Genomic DNA, 10,000 nt, shown 5'->3' on the forward strand with positions numbered 1-10,000 from the left:
AAGAGGAAGCAAAAGTGTCTTTTGAGAGAAAACTAACACTAAACATTGAAATGGTGGGAGACAAAGTTCCTCTAAATCACGTCATGAGCAACATAAAAATGATCTGTGGGGGCCTGCTGGCGTGCAGAACCCTGGGACCTGAAAAACTGGAGGTGACGGTGAGCAACATTAAAGGAAAGGAAAGGCTGCTGGATGGATTTAAAATCGGAGAGACCAGAGTCGTGGCGAGAGAACTAAATAATGATGAGCTGGTGGTGTCTTTTTTAAACCTGCCAGCGTATATCACAGATGAAGAAATAGTTTGGAAGCTGACGGGATGGGGAGTGAAACCGACATCACCAATAAAACGCAGAATGTGGCCTGGAACAATGATAGCTGACGGAACGAGGTTTGTCCGGGTCAGATTTAATGACCAGGTACAGTCACTCCCTTACTCCACAAAGTTTAACACTGTGATGGGGAACGAATACTTTAGAGTAATACATGATAGACAACAAAAAGTGTGCAGGATGTGCATCCAGCCGGGACACATCCTGAGAGAGTGTCCAGAATTTATGTGCCACAACTGTGGGGTGCAGGGACACTCTGCGCGAGAGTGCAGCGCGAACAGCACAAAATGCACAAACTGTAAAAAAAGAGAAAATGAATGTGAGTGTGAGAACGGAGAGGAAAGCAAGAACGAGGTGGAGGAGGTGTACGAGGATGAAGACGAGGCGGAGGAGGTGTACGAGGAGGAGGCGGAGGAGAAGGAGGTGATCGGAGCAAGCAGGAAGGAGATCAGAGAAGACGAGAACAGTGACGGAGAAATGGAGCAGAGCGGAGAGAGCGGAGGAGAACGGGCGTCAGAGTGCGAGCTGGAGACGCCGGAGCTGGCTGGAGAGGGAGGACAGCAGAAGCAGCGAAAAACGAGCGAGAGAGGGAAAAAAGGAGACGGAAGGGACGTGGCAGAAGACCCGGGGGTAAGCATGAGCACAGAGGGGAGGGAGATGCCTGAGAGTGGTGTTGGACAGGCGGGAGGGAGAAAAATCACGCTAAATAATACGGGTAAAAGCACCAGTCCCAATGAAACGGACAGCGAAATGGATGTGAGTGAACTGGCGAGTGCGCAAAAAAGACTAAGTCTTGGACAACGAAAAAAGTTGGTGAAAAAATTGAAATGTAAGGACAAATAATGACTGACAATAACCCCTGTAAATCCGTTTTTTTTGTTTTTATTTTTATGATAATGGCCTTTAATTTATTTTCGATAAACGTGAATGGACTAAGGAACAAAGAAAAAAGACATGCGATTCTTTCCTTGCAGAATGACGTTTTGTGCCTGCAGGAGACCAGGTGGGATGATTCCCTGGTGGAAGACATAAAAAAAGACTTTGTGGGCCATATTTTCTGCTCCAATGGCACGTCGAGGGCGAGAGGAGTGGCGGTTTTAGTCAAAACGGGTCGGGTAACAGGGGTAAATTTGGTTTATGGAGACAAAGAAGGAAGAATAATAGTAATAGACTGTGTGTATGAAACGAAAAATATAAGAATCATAAATATATATGCACCGAATGGAGAAAAAGAAAGGAAAACATTCTTCATTGCAATAAGCAAATGGTGGGAAAGGAATTGTATAATAATCGGTGACTTTAATGTGGCGATGACACCCACCGATGTGTCAAAAAATAATGTGTTTAAGGGGGATGTGAGCAGGGGGACACTTAAAGATATAATGATAACGAAACAATGCATTGATATTTGGAGATTGCTACATCCATGGGAGAGGGTGTTCTCCAGGAGACAAATTGTACTGAATAGATTAAAACAATCTAGAATAGATTATGCTTTGGTGACATGCGAGGTAGTGAGGTGGATTAAAGAAGTTGAATATAAAACTAATATGTGGAGCGATCACGCTGGAATAGAAATCACGTTTAGAAAAGAAACGAATGTACGTAAAGGAGGGATATGGTGCTTTAATGCAAGCTTGCTGGATGATGGAATGTTTGTGAAAAGTATGGAAAGATTGTTGAATGATGTGGGATATGAGTGGAATGAGAGTGAAGATATGAATGTGTGGTGGGATAGTGTAAAAGTCAGAATTAAAAAAAAGTGTATCAATTATAGTAAAGAGAAAAAGTGGAGAGAAAATAGAAAGGAAGAGAATTTGAGAAAACAACTAAGTGAGGAAATAGCATCGCTTGACAGTGTAGATAATGTAGATGTCGAAAAATACATACATTTAAAAGAACAGTTGGGAGTGATTGAACTTAAAAAGAGTAGGGGTGCAGCCATTAGGAGTAAAATACAATATATGTATGAGGGGGAGAGGAGTACAGCCTTTTTTTTAGGTCTGGAAAAACAAAAACAAAAAAGAACAGAAATAAACGAATTATTAAATGAAGCAGGTAAAAGTGTGACAGATAAAAAGGGAATTTTAGAAATAGTAAAGGGCTATTATGAAAGCCTGTTTTCGAGACAGGAGTGTGATAGCGTGAGTGTGAACAGAGCTTTGGGTGCCTTAAAGAAAAAACTAAGCGAGGACGATAAAATGTGGTGTGATTGTGAGTTTACAGAGGGAGAAATCAGAAGTGCTTTAGAGGGGTTAAACAAAAACAAAAGTCCTGGGAGCGATGGCCTAACTGCGGAATTCTACCAAGCTTTCAAAGAGCAGCTGGTGCCCTTGGTGAACAAATTGAGTAAATATATGGAAAAAGTGAAACATATACCAAAAAGTTTAGGGGAAGGGGTGGTTACTATTTTTTACAAAAACAAGGGGGACAATAAAAATCTGGACAACTACAGACCAATCAGCCTACTCAACACAGACTACAAAATCATAGCGAAAACAATAGCCAATAGAATCAGGGAGGTAATAGGAACAATCATAGAACAAACACAATCATACAGTATACCAAACAGAGACATAGCAGACTCAATCATTTCAATAAAACAGACGGTCAGGGATATGGAAGGGGAGGGGGGAATATGGCTAGGGATTGATTTAAATAAAGCTTTTGACAGAGTAGATCACGGGTTCATGGGGAAGGTGTTAGAGAAGTTTGGATTCGGGGAGAGAATGAGAGAATGGATAAATATGTTGTATACAGGAGCGGAAAGCAAGATAAAATGTAACGGGGAACTAACTGATTCTTTTAAAATATCAAGGTCAGTGAGACAAGGATGTCCGATGTCAGCGCTGTTGTACAGCTTGGTAGCAGAGCCGCTGGCAGCACTGATATCGGAAGACGTAAACATAAAAGGTATAGGTAAGGAAAACGTAAAAATAATACAGTATGCAGATGACGTGAATATAATGGTAAAAGGAGAGGAGGATATAGAATTGATATTAAAACATGTACAAACTTATGAAAGAGCATCTGGGGCAAAAGTAAATGAAAATAAGTCAGAAATTATGTTACTAGGTAAGGAATCCAATCTAGTTAATAAGTGGGGATTTAAAACGGTGTGTGAGAGAAGAAAAGTGTTGGGAGTGAATATGGGGAAAAATGAGAATGAATGTGATGATGTAACATGGAAAGAGGTGGTGGGTAAAATTAAAAAAACATTGAATTTGTGGAAAGCGAGGGGTCTATTGTTGAGAGGAAGGGTAGCCGTAACAAATGCTCTCGTGTTGTCCAAAGTGAATCATGCGCTGAGTACTTGTACGCTTCCGGACTGGGCCTTTAAGGAGATTTCAAAGACCATTAGGGACTTTATTTGGAAAAACAAAGCAGCGAGTATAGCTCACAAAACAATAATAGGGGCTAAAGATCAGGGGGGGCTAGCTTTGATTGATTTACTTACAAAAAAAGTAGCACTAAGAGTCAAATTGATAGGCAAATTTATGGACCAGAACCGGAACGTAGTTTGGAAAAACCACTTCAAACAATATCTGTGCAGTTTTGGACTCTACAACGAGGACAACCTGTACCAGATCAATAACCCGGATTCATTTAAACACTTGCCACGGTTTTTCCAGGAAGTACTCAGTGCGTGGTATCAGGTTTCATCCTGGACTGTACCAGAGTGCGGAACGAGAGGGTCAGTGCTACGACTGCCCTTCCTCTCGAGCCCGTATTTTAAAAATGGGGAGAGGGTAATTAAGTGTGAAGCTATGTCGAAAGCGGGATATATTAGAATAAGGGATTTACTGAACTGTGGGGGGGATTTTGATTTACAAATGGTGGTGAGGGGTTTAAAAAATAAAGGGTGTGTGTGCAGAAAGGATGTGATTGAGAGAGTGTTTGCAAATGTAAAATTGTCTTTGTCGAGCGAATGGGAAAAATTAATCAAAGAGAAGGAGGGAGTGATGCGGGACGATGTGGGGGGGATCTCCCTGTGCCTAGGGGAGAAGAAACACAACATTACAGATGTCACTACAAAAATTTGGTATAGGTGCGCAATCACACATACACGAATACAGAAACCCACATCCGAAGTAAAATGGACAGACACATACCCGGACATAACAAGCAACATGATATGGAAGAACATTAACATTCCGCATACACCACATGCAATATTTGACCTAGATTTCAAACTGAGGCACAGGAGGATCTTTACCTGCATCGTCCTGCATCAGATCCATAAGGAGAGGTATGAAAGAAAATGTTGTGTATGTGAAAGTACGGATGAGGATTTAATACATTTGTTTGTTACGTGTGGGGAATTGGTTTATTTTTGGGGAAAAATAAGAGAAATGTTGGGGAAATGCAGTAAGAATGAGTGTTGGAATGAAAGGGGGTGGGAATTGTCGGTGTTGTTGGGGGTGGGAACAAAACAAAAAAATCACAATGTAATGAATATAATTTTGGCTTTTGCAAGAAAAGCGGTTTTTAACAGAAGGAATTATGCACTGTATGAAAGTAAGAAAATGAATGTGTGGAGAATGTTTGTGAATGAATGGAAAGCACATCTTAAATTGTTGTACATAGCGAATGAGAGTGAGTTTGTGAGAATGTTTGTGGAAGGTGCGAATGTGTGTAGAGTAAATGAGGAGGGAATTATGTGGGATGTCTAAATTATTTTGTTTTTGTTTTTTTGGTACGAGGGCTTCTTTTTTGGTCATGGGGAAAATGGGTGATTTGATTTGGTGGTTTTTTTTTTTTCTCAGTGGTTTTTTGAGAATACTGTGGGGTTTTTGTATGTTTTTGTGGTTTGTTTTCAGAGGGGTGTTTGCTTTGGGGGAGGGACTCAGAAGAGTTGTCATGAGTTGGGGGTATCAGGGATGATTTGAGTTTTTTTTTTCTGATGCTATGTTTTTATTGTTTTTAGGGTGCCGTTTGCGTCAGAGGGGAGGTTTAATTTAGAGGGTGTATGTATTATAATAGCATTTGTTGTAAATGATGTGAAAGAATTATAAATGTTTTTGTAATTTTGATAATAAAAGATAAAAAAAAAAAAAAAAAAAAACACGCCCGATCTCGTCCCATCTCGGAAGCTAAGCAGGGTCGGGCCTGGTTAGTACTTGAATGGGAGACCGCCTGGGAATACCAGATGCTGTAAGCTTTTTTTATTTTTTTGATCATATGTTTTTTTTATCATAGAGAGACATATTCACATGTCCACAAATTCAGCCAGAATCAAGGGCATGACATCTTTAAAAGGCCCCTGTCTGCACACAATAATGGCTTATGGCCATACCACCCTGAACAAGCCTGATCTTGTCCGATCTCGGAAGCTAAGCAGGGTAGGGCCTGGTTAGTACTTGGATGGGAGACCGCCTGGGAATACCAGGTGCTGTAAGCTTTTTCATTTTTTTGATCATATGTTTTTTTTTTATCATATAGAGACATATTCACATGTCCAAAAATTCAGCCAGAATCAAGGGCATGACATCTTTAAAAGGCCCCTTTCTGCACACAATAACAGCTTACGGCCATACCACCCTTAACACGCCCGATCTCGTCCGATCTCGGAAACTAAGTAGGGTCGTGCCTGGTTAGTACTTGGATGGGAGACAGCCTGGGAATACCAGGTGCTGTAAGCTTTTTCATTTTTTTGATCATATGTTTTTTTTTATCATATAGAGACATATTCACATGTCCAAAAATTCAGCCAGAATCAAGGGCATGACATCTTTAAAAGGCCCCTTTCTGCACACAATAATGGCTTACGGCCATACCACCCTGAACATGCCCGATCTCATCCGATCTCAGAAGCTAAGCAGGGTCGGGCCTGGTTAGTACTTGGATGGGAGACTGCCTGGGAATACCAGGTGCTGTAAGCTCTTTCATTTTTTTTGATCATATGTTTTTTTTATCATATAGAGACATATTCACATGTCCAAAAATTCAGCCAGAATCAAGGGCATGACATCTTTAAAAGGCCCCTCTCTGCACACAATAATGGCTTACGGCCATACCACCCTGAACACGCCTGATCTCGTCCGATCTCGGAAGCAAAGCAGGGTAGGGCCTGGTTAGTACTTGGATGGGAGACCGCCTGGGAATACCAGGTGCTGTAAGTTTTTTCATTTTTTTGATCATATGTTTTTTTTTTATCATATAGAGACATATTCACATGTCCTAAAATTCAGCCAGAATCAAGGGCATGACATCTTTAAAAGGCCCCTTTCTGCATACAATAATGGCTTACGGCCATACCACCCTGAACACGCCCCTTTTGCTGTCAGAGTTTGTGTGGTGCTGAAGGAGAGCTGACGTGTCAGTACTGAGCAGGACAGCTGGACTAATTTGTTTGTTTTTTGGATGCGCTTTGGATTTATTTAAATACCTCAGATTGTGAGTGAATGTCCCCCAGCAGTCACTGACTGTTAGGGGGATCGTTTTTCTTTTCACCTTTTTTTCCTGTTTTTTTTTCCACAATTTTGTGAAGAATTTTTGTTTTTTGTGAATGTTTGCTCGTATGTCGCGAGCAAACTCACACGGACGGATCACAAAGATGACAGGACCACGGACTGGAGAGATGGAAAAAGGAAAAGAGAACGGACAACAACGTGAACAAACAAACATGGCACTGAAACAAAGGAATGGATTAAACGACAACGAGAAGAACGACGGACAAAAAGGACGGATGAAAACGGCAAATGAAACAGGGAACGGAATGGATGACGGAGAGAGAGGAAGAGAGAGGAGCGGCGGGCTGATTGCTCCGCATGCAGAGAATGGGAGAGGTGGCGAGAGAGCAGAAAAAGAGGAAGCAAAAGTGTCTTTTGAGAGAAAACTAACACTAAACATTGAAATGGTGGGAGACAAAGTTCCTCTAAATCACGTCATGAGCAACATAAAAATGATCTGTGGGGGCCTGCTGGCGTGCAGAACCCTGGGACCTGAAAAACTGGAGGTGACGGTGAGCAACATTAAAGGAAAGGAAAGGCTGCTGGATGGATTTAAAATCGGAGAGACCAGAGTCGTGGCGAGAGAACTAAATAATGATGAGCTGGTGGTGTCTTTTTTAAACCTGCCAGCGTATATCACAGATGAAGAAATAGTTTGGAAGCTGACGGGATGGGGAGTGAAACCGACATCACCAATAAAACGCAGAATGTGGCCTGGAACAATGATAGCTGACGGAACGAGGTTTGTCCGGGTCAGATTTAATGACCAGGTACAGTCACTCCCTTACTCCACAAAGTTTAACACTGTGATGGGGAACGAATACTTTAGAGTAATACATGATAGACAACAAAAAGTGTGCAGGATGTGCATCCAGCCGGGACACATCCTGAGAGAGTGTCCAGAATTTATGTGCCACAACTGTGGGGTGCAGGGACACTTTGCGCGAGAGTGCAGCGCGAACAGCACAAAATGCACAAACTGTAAAAAAAGAGAAAATGAATGTGAGTGTGAGAACGGAGAGGAAAGCAAGAACGAGGTGGAGGAGGTGTACGAGGATGAAGACGAGGCGGAGGAGGTGTACGAGGAGGAGGCGGAGGAGAAGGAGGTGATCGGAGCAAGCAGGAAGGAGATCAGAGAAGACGAGAACAGTGACGGAGAAATGGAGCAGAGCGGAGAGAGCGGAGGAGAACGGGCGTCAGAGTGCGAGCTGGAGACGCCGGAGCTGGCTGGAGAGGGAGGACAGCAGAAGCAGCGAAAAACGAGCGAGAGAGGGAAAAAAGGAGACGGAAGGGACGTGGCAGAAGACCCGGGGGTAAGCATGAGCACAGAGGGGAGGGAGATGCCTGAGAGTGGTGTTGGACAGGCGGGAGGGAGAAAAATCACGCTAAATAATACGGGTAAAAGCACCAGTCCCAATGAAACGGACAGCGAAATGGATGTGAGTGAACTGGCGAGTGCGCAAAAAAGACTAAGTCTTGGACAACGAAAAAAGTTGGTGAAAAAATTGAAATGTAAGGACAAATAATGACTGACAATAACCCCTGTAAATCCGTTTTTTTTGTTTTTATTTTTATGATAATGGCCTTTAATTTATTTTCGATAAACGTGAATGGACTAAGGAACAAAGAAAAAAGACATGCGATTCTTTCCTTGCAGAATGACGTTTTGTGCCTGCAGGAGACCAGGTGGGATGATTCCCTGGTGGAAGACATAAAAAAAGACTTTGTGGGCCATATTTTCTGCTCCAATGGCACGTCGAGGGCGAGAGGAGTGGCGGTTTTAGTCAAAACGGGTCGGGTAACAGGGGTAAATTTGGTTTATGGAGACAAAGAAGGAAGAATAATAGTAATAGACTGTGTGTATGAAACGAAAAATATAAGAATCATAAATATATATGCACCGAATGGAGAAAAAGAAAGGAAAACATTCTTCATTGCAATAAGCAAATGGTGGGAAAGGAATTGTATAATAATCGGTGACTTTAATGTGGCGATGACACCCACCGATGTGTCAAAAAATAATGTGTTTAAGGGGGATGTGAGCAGGGGGACACTTAAAGATATAATGATAACGAAACAATGCATTGATATTTGGAGATTGCTACATCCATGGGAGAGGGTGTTCTCCAGGAGACAAATTGTACTGAATAGATTAAAACAATCTAGAATAGATTATGCTTTGGTGACATGCGAGGTAGTGAGGTGGATTAAAGAAGTTGAATATAAAACTAATATGTGGAGCGATCACGCTGGAATAGAAATCACGTTTAGAAAAGAAACGAATGTACGTAAAGGAGGGATATGGTGCTTTAATGCAAGCTTGCTGGATGATGGAATGTTTGTGAAAAGTATGGAAAGATTGTTGAATGATGTGGGATATGAGTGGAATGAGAGTGAAGATATGAATGTGTGGTGGGATAGTGTAAAAGTCAGAATTAAAAAAAAGTGTATCAATTATAGTAAAGAGAAAAAGTGGAGAGAAAATAGAAAGGAAGAGAATTTGAGAAAACAACTAAGTGAGGAAATAGCATCGCTTGACAGTGTAGATAATGTAGATGTCGAAAAATACATACATTTAAAAGAACAGTTGGGAGTGATTGAACTTAAAAAGAGTAGGGGTGCAGCCATTAGGAGTAAAATACAATATATGTATGAGGGGGAGAGGAGTACAGCCTTTTTTTTAGGTCTGGAAAAACAAAAACAAAAAAGAACAGAAATAAACGAATTATTAAATGAAGCAGGTAAAAGTGTGACAGATAAAAAGGGAATTTTAGAAATAGTAAAGGGCTATTATGAAAGCCTGTTTTCGAGACAGGAGTGTGATAGCGTGAGTGTGAACAGAGCTTTGGGTGCCTTAAAGAAAAAACTAAGCGAGGACGATAAAATGTGGTGTGATTGTGAGTTTACAGAGGGAGAAATCAGAAGTGCTTTAGAGGGGTTAAACAAAAACAAAAGTCCTGGGAGCGATGGCCTAACTGCGGAATTCTACCAAGCTTTCAAAGAGCAGCTGGTGCCCTTGGTGAACAAATTGAGTAAATATATGGAAAAAGTGAAACATATACCAAAAAGTTTAGGGGAAGGGGTGGTTACTATTTTTTACAAAAACAAGGGGGACAATAAAAATCTGGACAACTACAGACCAATCAGCCTACTCAACACAGACTACAAAATCATAGCGAAAACAATAGCCAATAGAATCAGGGAGGTAATAGGAACAAT

At 41.5% G+C, this 10,000-nt stretch overlaps 3 non-coding genes and 1 pseudogene across 3 annotated transcripts; all 4 read left to right on the plus strand.

Moving 5' to 3' along the window:
• Positions 1-5,611: 5,611 nt before the first annotated feature.
• On the plus strand, positions 5,612-5,730 carry LOC132968252 (5S ribosomal RNA). Its single transcript, XR_009671097.1, has one exon. It is a non-coding gene; the product is annotated as a 5S ribosomal RNA (ribosomal RNA).
• A 122-nt stretch (positions 5,731-5,852) lies between these two features.
• Positions 5,853-5,971, plus strand: LOC132968381 (5S ribosomal RNA; annotated as a pseudogene).
• Positions 5,972-6,092: 121 nt separating this feature from the next.
• On the plus strand, positions 6,093-6,211 carry LOC132968175 (5S ribosomal RNA). The gene has a single exon (XR_009671022.1). It is a non-coding gene; the product is annotated as a 5S ribosomal RNA (ribosomal RNA).
• Positions 6,212-6,332: 121 nt separating this feature from the next.
• Positions 6,333-6,451, plus strand: LOC132968136 (5S ribosomal RNA). The gene has a single exon (XR_009670984.1). It is a non-coding gene; the product is annotated as a 5S ribosomal RNA (ribosomal RNA).
• The last annotated feature ends 3,549 nt before the right edge of the window (positions 6,452-10,000 follow it).

Source organism: Labrus mixtus, unplaced genomic scaffold, assembly GCF_963584025.1.
Source record: "Labrus mixtus unplaced genomic scaffold, fLabMix1.1 SCAFFOLD_74, whole genome shotgun sequence".
NCBI classification, from domain to species: Eukaryota; Metazoa; Chordata; class Actinopteri; order Labriformes; family Labridae; genus Labrus; species Labrus mixtus.